The sequence below is a fragment of the Hydra vulgaris genome, chromosome 01 (genome assembly GCF_038396675.1).
Source record: "Hydra vulgaris chromosome 01, alternate assembly HydraT2T_AEP".
NCBI classification, from domain to species: Eukaryota; Metazoa; Cnidaria; class Hydrozoa; order Anthoathecata; family Hydridae; genus Hydra; species Hydra vulgaris.
Window position 1 is genome coordinate 19029888 of NC_088920.1, and position 11275 is coordinate 19041162.

General features: G+C 25.9%; 1 protein-coding gene and 1 long non-coding RNA gene across 3 annotated transcripts in view; one reads left to right on the plus strand and one right to left on the minus strand.

The window, feature by feature from the left end:
* The window catches only part of LOC100204691 (neurocalcin homolog), a 44615-nt gene extending 37506 nt beyond the window's left edge, over positions 1–7109 (minus strand). Inside the window, exon 1 of one of the 2 annotated variants that reach the window (XM_065787568.1) lies at positions 6970–7109. The gene's annotated coding sequence lies outside the window, so the exon portion shown is untranslated. Of the gene's footprint in view, positions 1–1130; positions 1356–6969 lie in introns of those variants that run through there. The other variant, XM_065787566.1, reaches the window with a different exon arrangement.
* On the plus strand, positions 6541–7185 carry LOC136075170 (uncharacterized). The gene is made up of 2 exons (XR_010635721.1): positions 6541–6713; positions 6974–7185. It is a non-coding gene; the product is annotated as an uncharacterized LOC136075170 (long non-coding RNA).
* The last annotated feature ends 4090 nt before the right edge of the window (positions 7186–11275 follow it).

The window sequence follows — 11275 nt, forward strand, 5'->3', positions numbered from 1 at the left end:
AAAGCATTTTTTTTTTTTTATAAACTTCAGGTTTTAAATTGAATATTGGTTTTTGAGTAGGGCTGAGCCATTGGCGCTTTCCGTGTGATTTACATAGAGGATCCATTTCTCATCAGCTGTAATAACATTTTCAAACCAACTCATAGTACGCATTTTGGATAGCAAAAAAGTAAAAACGTCTAAACGTTGATTTTGCTGGTTTAGAGTCAAATAATGAGAAACCCAAACATCTCGTTTTAAGCAATAATCGAGCTGGTTCAGGTAATGTGAAGTCACAGCATCTTATATATTTATATAAAAATATATATATATATATATTTATATAAATATATATATATATTTATATAAATATATATATATATATATAAATATATATATATATATATTTATATAAATATATATATATATTTATATAAATATATATATTTATATAAATATATATATATATTTATATAAATATATATATATATATTTATATAAATATATATATATATATTTATATAAATATATATATATATATAAATAAATATATACATATTTATATAAATATATATATATATATATATATATATATATTTATATGAATATATGCATATATATATATATATATATATATATATATATATATATATATATATATATATAATATATATATATACATATATTCAGGGAGCAGATGAGAGATGTTTCTGCATTATTTTTTACTAGAACTAAATACTTTTCATTTCTTTTATAAAAATGTTCTTTAAGAACATTAGTCAAAAGTTGACGTCATAATATTCGCAGACATCTTATCAACCAGAACCTACAATAACTACCACTACAAAATGATGCAACAAAAACACAACAAAACACTATGTTTTAGCTATATAAAAGAAAATTATCTTATTTTTTTTGTGATAAATAAGCTTTGGGAAAACTTTTTTTTTTTGCATTATTGAATAATCGTTATTTTGTCGTTATCGTTAGTTTTGCCTCATAGGTTAAATATGTTCATTTATGATATAATAGTCTGATGAACATGTTTAAATTCTCATTTTTACAAAATAGTAAAAAAAAAAAAATAATCTTTTTTTTTTCAGATTCTTAATCTAATATGATCTAGAAATTAAATTTATCATGTCTCTTACCTTTGTAGAATAACGTCTAAGACTTCGACGTCTCAAACGTCAAAAATTACAATAATAATCGAACAGTGTTAATAATAACAGCCGATCACAAAATCAGTAAACGCGATATTCATGAACTAAGAAGATGTCTCTAAGTTTAAAGTTTTAAACTTGCGATATGTGGAAATTTTTTATAATTTTTAAAAACAAAAACACAAGCAAAAATTGTATCATAAAATGCATTAAGTTTTAAAAACTTTGGTTTCGTTCGGTAATTTAGCAAAAGCAGATGTTTTCAAAAACGTCAGGGATTATTATAAAGGACAACCTTTTTTAATTTAGAGTTTAAATTATAAGTAACAATGATAAGTAATTGCTTGTTTTTAATAAAATTTGTGCAATGAATAGTAAAGGAGTATACTCAAAAGTTCTGTTATCAAAGAGAATTAACATAATTAGCTATTTTTAAGTTGTTATCAAATCAGTTTCTTTAATTAAAATATGTTGGTTATTGTTGCGACTTTAAAACTGTCTTTGATAAATAATATGCTTATATCTTGCTGCGTAACAGCTCATTAATTCAATGGGCAAGATCACAATGTAAACATAACTTACTGGCATGCACCCAACGTCACTAAAAATATTAACTGAAAAGAAACATATTTTTTTCATTTGTTTAAAAAGAGCAGATGTTGTTGTATTAATTGTACTTCAAAATGATTAAACGTAAATACTAATGTTTGTAGTTAAAAATTATACTCAAGTTTCTGTATATATCTATATATTTTTTATATATTTAAAATGACATATTTAAAAACGTAGCTGCTCTTTGACATTTATAAAACAATTTCCATGTTATTCATATTCCAAATATAAATAGCTGTTTATTTAATAGATGTAGCTATTATTTTTTTAAAAATGATAATTTATAAGATATAATTTATTATATTTTTTATGAATAATTCTAAAAACATAGGTGTCTGAAATTATTGTTTATTTTTAAGAAAAGTGTTAACTAACTTCTCTCGAATGTGTGTGTGATTACTAGATTTTATTTTGTTAATAAAATATGCACAAATATGGACATAAAAGTGTTCGTAGACGTTACATATAAAAAAGTATCCATCTGTATATATATATATATATATATATATATATATATATATATATATATATATATATATATATATACAACTGCTTTGTTAAAAGTATAAAATAAGTTTTTCAAAACTAAAAATTACACTTCTGAAATGTGTCAAATGTATTCTTTAAATAAGCCAAACCCCTACCCCCTCGCAAAATTGCCTCTCTCTTTATATATATATATATATATATATATATATATATATATATATATATATATATATATATATATATATATATATAAAAGTAAGCTTAAGAAATTTTATCCGCATCAGTACAATCCAAACTTTATCAATACAAGATTTAAAAAAGAGAAAAAAGAGGTTAAAAATTATAAATTATAAATTTTTGTTTTTTTTTAAAAACATACGCGATCTTTTTTGATTATCTGTTGGTTGATTTACTCTGAGGAGGATATTGGAAATTTAACCATCAGGGTATCAAAACGATTACAAATAAATATGCTCAAAATTGATTTATTGAACATGTAAAATGAATTTTGATATAACATCCCATACAGCCGACCCCCCCCCATCCCCCAGGAAAATCCATTCGTCCTCAAACAATATATCCGTCCCAGATTTACTAATTTGATAAAAATTTAACTAAAAAAAAGGAAATTAAAAGTATAATGGGGTTTACTTCTTTCATCCTCCTTTTTCTGGAAAAGGAAAAAACCTAGTTACTTACAAATTTTTAAAAATAGCTGCGATAAAGTAAACTTTACTCCATGTAACTCAGAAGGGCGTTTTTTTCTTAATTTTACTTATTTTCAGAAACAGATGTCTTAAGTAAAGAACAATCCTATTGATTATAATTAGTTTAATTAAATAAGTTTAAATAAAAATTTAACAGAATAAATATGTGTAATTATTTAAGAACATTAAGCCCTCTATTTTGTAGAATACATTTAAATATATATATATATATATATATATATATATATATATATATATATATATATATATATATATATATATATATATACACACACACAAAATCAGTATATACATACAAAACATACATACAAAATAAATATATATTTTCTTCATTTTGCTTAATAATGTTTTTAATTATTCGAAACTAAAAATGTTTGACTTTTTTTGTAAATACTATATCAAAAGTTAAATTAAGATTTTGTACGTAACTTAAACATTATTTATTCTAGTTAATATTTTTAATGAAAAAGGTCTCACATAAATCTTCTAATTTTTAAATTTAATTTTGAATAAATAATACGACAAAGACATATGAAGTGTTTCTTGAATAAGTTTTAGAATCCCAACTCATGATGAATTTTTTTTAGAATCCCAACCCATGATGGAAAGAGATAACTAGAGAAGGGGTCTACGAGGTCTTGAAAGAAAGAAAAAAATCAATTTGAATTTGTCTTTTTAGAAGACCAATGTTATTACGAACTGTACCGAAAACAAACAAGGATCATTTTGGGCACTTTTTAATGTCATTAAAGACATTAAAAAAATACATTGAAACTTCACTTTTAAAAAAAAGGCTACTAACACATAAAAGAGCGCTCTTTGGAGAAAAATAAACTATGGCTCAATGCCAGGAAAAAGTTTTATAGAAGTTCTATAAACTTTTAAAATATATGGTCTATAGAAATTCTATAAAGTTCTGAAGAATTTCTATAGAACCTTTGTTAATTTTTATAGAGATTCCTGTAGAACCTTTTTTTACTGTTTTTTTTATAGAAAAAAAGTTTTATAGCAATTTCTATAGAAAATAATAGACATTCTATAGAAACTCTATAAAATTTGTATAGAATTTTTATAGGCCATATTTTTCAAAAGTTTATAGAAATTCTATGGAACTTTTTTTCCTGGAGTGCCACCATATACCTCTGCCTACCTGGATTCAGTGGCGGACTTTTCAGGGCCCGGGGCTATTTTTTTGGAGACTTTTTTTTGAGTTCCACAGCCTAAAAAACGACTAAAAAAAAAAGACGTTAAACAAGTGCTTTGAGATAGTAAATATTTTCAGAACAACTAAACTATGCTGCCCAAATGAGTCTGCGTACTAAAGGACATAGTAATGCGTCTAGAATAATGAAAGATAATATTTGCTCACTGGAAAAAACACATAAATAAAGAGAAAGCTTTGCTTCCATTTAGACGAGTATTATAAAGAATACAAACTATCGGAAGCATTATCAATTTCTGTTGATGCCGAAATGACAAAATGAAGATATCAAATAAATTTATGCTGTCAACAAAAATATTTATCTGTGGTATTCGCTTTGAAAGAAGCAAAAAAAATTATGGTATGAGCCACAAAAGCCAATGAGAGTTTTAGCAACACGTTGTGAAATTTAATTACAAGATTTATTAGATCACGCATCTAGGTGTTTTTGTAAATATTTAGATGATATGTTGGAAACTTTAAATGAAAAAGAATGAAGCAATTTAGAGATGTAATCAAAATGAGGTTGCGGTGGCTCACAATAACAAACATTTAAAAAAGCATTCTAAAATAATACTGACAGTTACGTCACCGTCTAATAAAGTTTTTTAGTGCCCTTACGGCTCATATTCTATATTGATGGGCAGAAGATTAATTGTCAAAACCCAGTACACTTTTCTAAAAAAATATTGTTGTCCAACATGAGTTCATTTTATCCACAAAATTAAAGATGTAACAAATCAAGAAATTTGATATGTAAAAGACAAAAAAAAATTTAATAAAAACTGAAATACCAAAAGTGTTTGGTGGCATTTTAAAAATAAAGCTCACCTTGCATTTACATTGATCGTTGCAAAAGTATACAATGCTGCAACCAGTATGGCAATAACTACAAGGTGCTAAGTATGTGGACAAATGTCAAATGAATTTAATAACTTTAGTATAAAAAACATCAGTCCACGTTTTTCATTCTGTATTAGTTCTATACACAAACCTTATCTGATGAACCATGCAATGAAGTCGCAATATTCTCTTCAAATTCTTTATCTAGCATTTTTACTGTCTTCGAACAGTAGCTAAAGAGAATTTCATATGAAATCCATATACAAACATTATCGAAAGAAAAAAATCAATAATAACGTAAGCTTGATTATATTGCCCGCCATTTTAAAATCTAACGTCGTTTTCTGGTTGCAAACACAACGTATTAAAATATTTTTATCTTCGTTGAGTACTTTGATTACAATTTTTTTTCGTTAAGTATAACTCTGTTTAGAATAAGTATAGCTTAAGTATAACTCGTTAAGTATAACAACAAATTTTTATTCGTTAAGTGTAACTCTGACTTACAAATTTTATTGAAAGTTTGTTTTGAATAACAATTCTCAAATATATTCGTTACAAAACCGCTCAAACATACTTACAACTATTAATTGAAAATTATCAAAACTGTAAACCACATGATATCATAGGAATAAATTTGAGTTTACAACAATGTATTGCAATGGAATCGTAGTTTACAAATACCACACTAGTAGAAATAATTATGCGGATGCATTATGTGTTACACATGTAGGCTACACTGATCATCAGCAATATATCAATCATCAACTGGAATATACATTCACACTTTTATTCCACTTGTAAGCACTATGTCGGCCACATATACCTTTCTTGTCGGGTTGACATACCGCATTAACATACATTGACATACTCATATATCAAAAAATATGGCACGCGAGAACACAAAAGGATAAAAATGTCACGGCGGAAACAAAATGTACAATTATTGAGACATGGTCTTAATTAAAGTTTTCATAAGAAAATTGCAATAGAAATACTTTAAACAGACTTATCTCAACGGGTATTTGTTTTTAAAAGTTACGTCCTAAATGTCTTTTAAACGTTTTTTAAACGTCTTTTAAACGTTCTTTAAGTAAGAATGTTTAGAAAGCGTTTAAAAGACATTTAAAAGACATTTAGAACGTAACTTTTAAAAACAAATACCCGCTGGGTTAAGTTCCAATTCTTAATCAAACAGTCCCAGAAAGAGGCTCTATAATAAAGTTAAACCATTTTCCAGTTAGGTACTGTGGCGAATGCTACCAGAAACATTGAATGAACTACAACAAAATGAAGAAGACAAGAATGCATTGAATCAGAGTAATGTTTATTTTTTTAATCGTTTTTAGTATACTTGGTTATTTCATGTTTCATTTTACCTGTATAGTATGTGTATTTGTATATACTTGTTTGTTTTATGTTTGTATTTGCATCGCTTTTATTTTTATTGTACTATTTCATTTTTGATGTTTTGTTTTTTTTAATCTTATTTATGTATGTGTCAAAAAAAAATTTTTTTTGCCTAAAGACACTTCAGTGTCTTTGGGCAAAAATAAAAAATAATCCCCCTGCTCATTTAATCAAATATGACGTCAAACTGCTTTTTATTTTTTTATCTAATTGATAAAAACCTTAAAATAATTTTGCTCAACAAATAACGTTAAATACTCCACTCTGCAACTCAGTAATACGTTAAAAGTAATATTTATATTTAATATATGTTGTTTATTTGTTTTTGATAATTTTTTTATTTTATTATTATTATTATTATTATTATTATTATATATATATATATATATATATATATATATATATATATATATATATATATATATATATATATATTTATATTTATATATTTATATATGTGTGTGTGTATATAAAATCTACTTCAATTAAAAAATATATATATTAATAGCATATATACAATTTATTAAAATAAAAAGTTGCAAACCTAGGTTGCACAGCGCTTTTGCTAATGGATTGCAAATAGTATTGTATGCACGTGGCTGAACAGCATCTACGACTGGAAATTTACGCTTGGTTTCCTTACTCCTTTTTGAAATAATGGTTTGATCCAATCATGTTTGAATTTTATGACCGATTTCTTCATCAGAGATTATTTACATAGCATCTACTTTATCATCATTTAAACCAAAACTAATAACAACGACGACAGCATTTCTTATTAGCCGACTCGATATACATTTTTCAAAAAAATTTATCTTAATATTTAACAAAATAAAAGTTGTGCAAAATATGTAACAAACGTTTTATAAAATTATTTTATAAATTATTAGTTTGTATCATTGAGTTTGTAAAGTTAAAACATAAAATCAACAACAAACTCCTTTATAGTCGTTACAAAGCTTAAGTAGAATAACTTATGCTTAAGTACAACATATTTCTAAATGATTTATGAATAAAAGAAAACCAGTCTAGACCGCTTCAAAAATGAATCAAAACGATTGGTTAGGGAACTATTGTTTTTTTAATGGCTTCTTTATAATCTATATGGATATGTTCTTTATAATCTATATGATATGTTAAACCTCCAGTGCCATGGTAAAATAGAGGAAACTCCAAAAAAATAATAAAGAACAGTTTTCAGTTAAAAATCCGCCATTTTTAATAAAATAGTTAGAAATTCGGAATCAAAACTGACTCTTTAGTGTTTTGTGTGACTTTTTGAAATGGAACTTAACAATAAAAACTTTCTTAAAGATACGCCTTACTAAATTTTTTTTTTAGTGGCTAATAAACCGTTTAATAAAGCATTATCATATTAACTAAATGTTTTGTACCAATTTGTACCTCTTGCTACAAGAATCTTTATTGTATAAATATAAGAATGACACAAAATATTTTGATTAAAACAAGTTTCTCAGATTAGTAAATAAAACAAATTTTTAAAGTTTTATTGATAATCATAGTTCTGTTTAAATTTGTTTTAAATTCTAGTTTAATTTTTTTTATAAATTTTATTAAAAGGAACCGTGTTTTATTGAATTTTGATAAAATTGTAAAACGATTAAAATTACGAAAACTAAAATTAAAAAAACGATTATAATTGACGATTAAAAAATTTTAAGATTTTTTTAATCGTCATTTTTATTTATAAAAAACTACTGCATTAATGTAAATACTTTAATGTAATTACTACATAAAGTTTTGTTTATTTAGCTTATTGGTAAATTTACACATTTTAATAGGGAAAAAAAACTGATAAAAAAATTGATTACAAACAAATAACTGGAAGAGATTAAGTGTAAAACCTTTAATTTCAACTCTGCTCATGAAAAAATTTACAAGTAAAAATTTAAAAAGGTGTGTTTACTAATGACAATATTTAAAAAGCTGTCCTACATAGAAGTCAGAATTGTTGCATTTGCAACATTGTATCCGAGCGTTGTTGCAACATATCCTGTTGACTATATTTATCTTAAATTATAGGTTTCTTATACTTAATACTTAATTTTGTTAAGTTTTTTGGTACTTAAATTTGTTGTGTACAAACCTTACTAAAAAATAACTGCCGATAACATAACTCTTGCTGTTTATATGAAAAGAGAAAAAGCAAGAAAGGAATTTTCCTTAATCCATTAAAGTTGTGGTGAGATTGTTGAGAGATATTCTAGCTTTAATAAGTAATATATTGTTTATAAACCAAACATGCAACCGTGGTAAGTGGTTACAGTTTTGGCTTCGAAACCTTTTTTTGGTTCGAATACGGCTATGACCACATATGCATCATTGGTAAGGAAGGAGAACCTAAAAATTTTTGTTAAATGCTATTCCACGGTGCAATGTGATAAGACTGTATGGACGTCTTGGAGCACCTAAACTAAATATACCATGCTTATTTTAAAACAATAACCGTTTTAGATTTTAATAAATAAAGTTTTTAAGTTGATTAATTTATTTTTATCAAACTATATAAGTTTATAGATTTAGAAGTTGTTCTTCTCAGAATGGAGGATGTTCAATTTTAACAAAATATTTAGTTAATACAGCATATTCATTGGTGTGCAATTACAGACTGTTTTGATCCTTTTTTTATTTTATTTATTAGTTATTATGGTGCTCCAAAAAGACATAACGGTCTTATCACAGAGCACTAAGGAAAGGCATTTAAACAGGAAAACCACGCCTCCTTCGTCACCAATGTTCTTTATCAGAGTAGCATTATAGGAATTATGAGTGAAAAATTGGATGCTTTTGATACTGAACACGATGAAAATTGCTTTTGTAATGAAAAGTTTTGAAAGCTGATATCAGTAGATAAATTAAAAACTGTTTATAAATTTATTTAACCTATAATCGTTTGAACAAAATGTACTTCTACAATTATTACAGCTTCTTGTAGACTTAAGATTTTCAGAAAATTATTTTGACGCGTTGTTTTATTGTTGCTATTCAAGAGGAAATATCAAAACACAATCGAAATCTTGGGAAGTTACTTAACCTTATCCTTCCGATTAATAAACTTTTTATTTGATTTAAAGTGTGCAAACTCAACGTTCGGTAACACAAGTCATGCGGGATAATATAATTTGTGGTGTGAAGGAGAGAATCTTTTAAATGATCTTAATGATCACTTGATTTTGTGTATTACTTTTATAGACCGGGGCTAGTTGGCCGCAGGGGTAAGTTGACGAACTGTGTTTATCTTTAGAGCCTTTCATCAGAAAGTGACAAAAATTACACAGAACGTTCCTAATTAACCATTTCATCATTCACTATAGTATTGTCAGGATTCGCATGAGAGATATTAGGATTTATGCGTTTTTTGGACAAAAACGTAACTTTTTGAACATCGCTTCCTTTTTACTTTACAAAGAAAATAGTAAGTCGTATGAAATAAAAATTATTGTAAAAGTTCCAGTCACAATTGGTTTACTATATCCAGTCAGACTTTTTATCAAAGTTGCCGTTATTCAGGATCTATAGACTGTTTATTGAAAAAAAGGCTTTCGGGGTAAGTTGGCAAATTTTTAACGGGGTAAGTTGGCTCATAGCATTTACTATGGAAAAAATAAAATATTTTTATAAATTAATTTTTTTTTTTTTTTAATTTTTAACAATATTGAAAAAATTTATTCTTACAAAAAAATTAAAAAAAAAATTTTTTTTTAGGTTTTTTTTCACAGATAAAAAGTGGGCTACTGTTTTGGCTAATACGGGCTAATATTTGGTACCAGCTAAAAGTAATATTAAATTTTAATACTACATTAATAATCATTTTTATAGTTTCACCAACTTACCCCGAGGTGGGGTAAGTTAGCGATTTTTTTTTTTTTTGAGGGCCCGGAAAGGCCCCAAGAATTTTTTTTTGTAAAGGAATGCAAATTTTTTAAGTTACCCAAAATCACACTCTTTTAGACTACACTCAAATATTTTGAAAAAAATGTACTATTAGGGCTACAGAGCTCATAGAGTAAAAACCGAGCCAACTAACCCCGGTCTCCCCTAATAACGAAAAACAAAATCAAAAACACAACTAAAATCAATAATTGACAGATTTTAAAAATCTTACTCAAGAGTATTACATTTTGAAAATGACGCTATCATAAAAAACTTAGTTTAAATAACTGAATAAATTAATATAAAATTAATATAAACTAATTTGAGTAGTTATTACACTTTGAACAATAACATTGCCAGCTATCGTCGGCCTGGTTACAATAATATATATATAAATACATATTTTTTTGTTATTTAGGTGCCCCAAGAGGACAAAACGATCTTGTCAAAGAGCACCGCGGAAGAACATTTAACCAGGAAGTTCAGGCCTCCTTCTTTACCGCGACGCGAAAATATGTCCAAACCAATTCTTATGGCTAGCCAAACAGTTACAATATTGAATCATTAAGAAACAGTTGCAATATTGAACGACTGTAAGTAATTTAAAAAAAAAAACAGTTAAAGTTAACTATATAATTTTTAGAAGGTAATAATGATTAATGACTCAAACAAAAACGATAATGGACTCCAAAGCTACTTCAAACAAGCAAGTAAATTTATTCATGACTAGATTAAAAAAACACTTATTAGGTATAAAACTGTTAAATCTAATTGTTGTTGAATAGCAACATTTAATTAATAAACCATATATTTATTATTAAAGTGAATCGTTGATCCGATAAAAAAAAGTCCTCGTTTTTTTAAATTTGCCGACTGAAAACTAACTGTCTAAATTTGGCGACTAACTTGTACATTTGCCGACTGACTTGTCTAAAAGGGTCTAAACGAATGAAAGG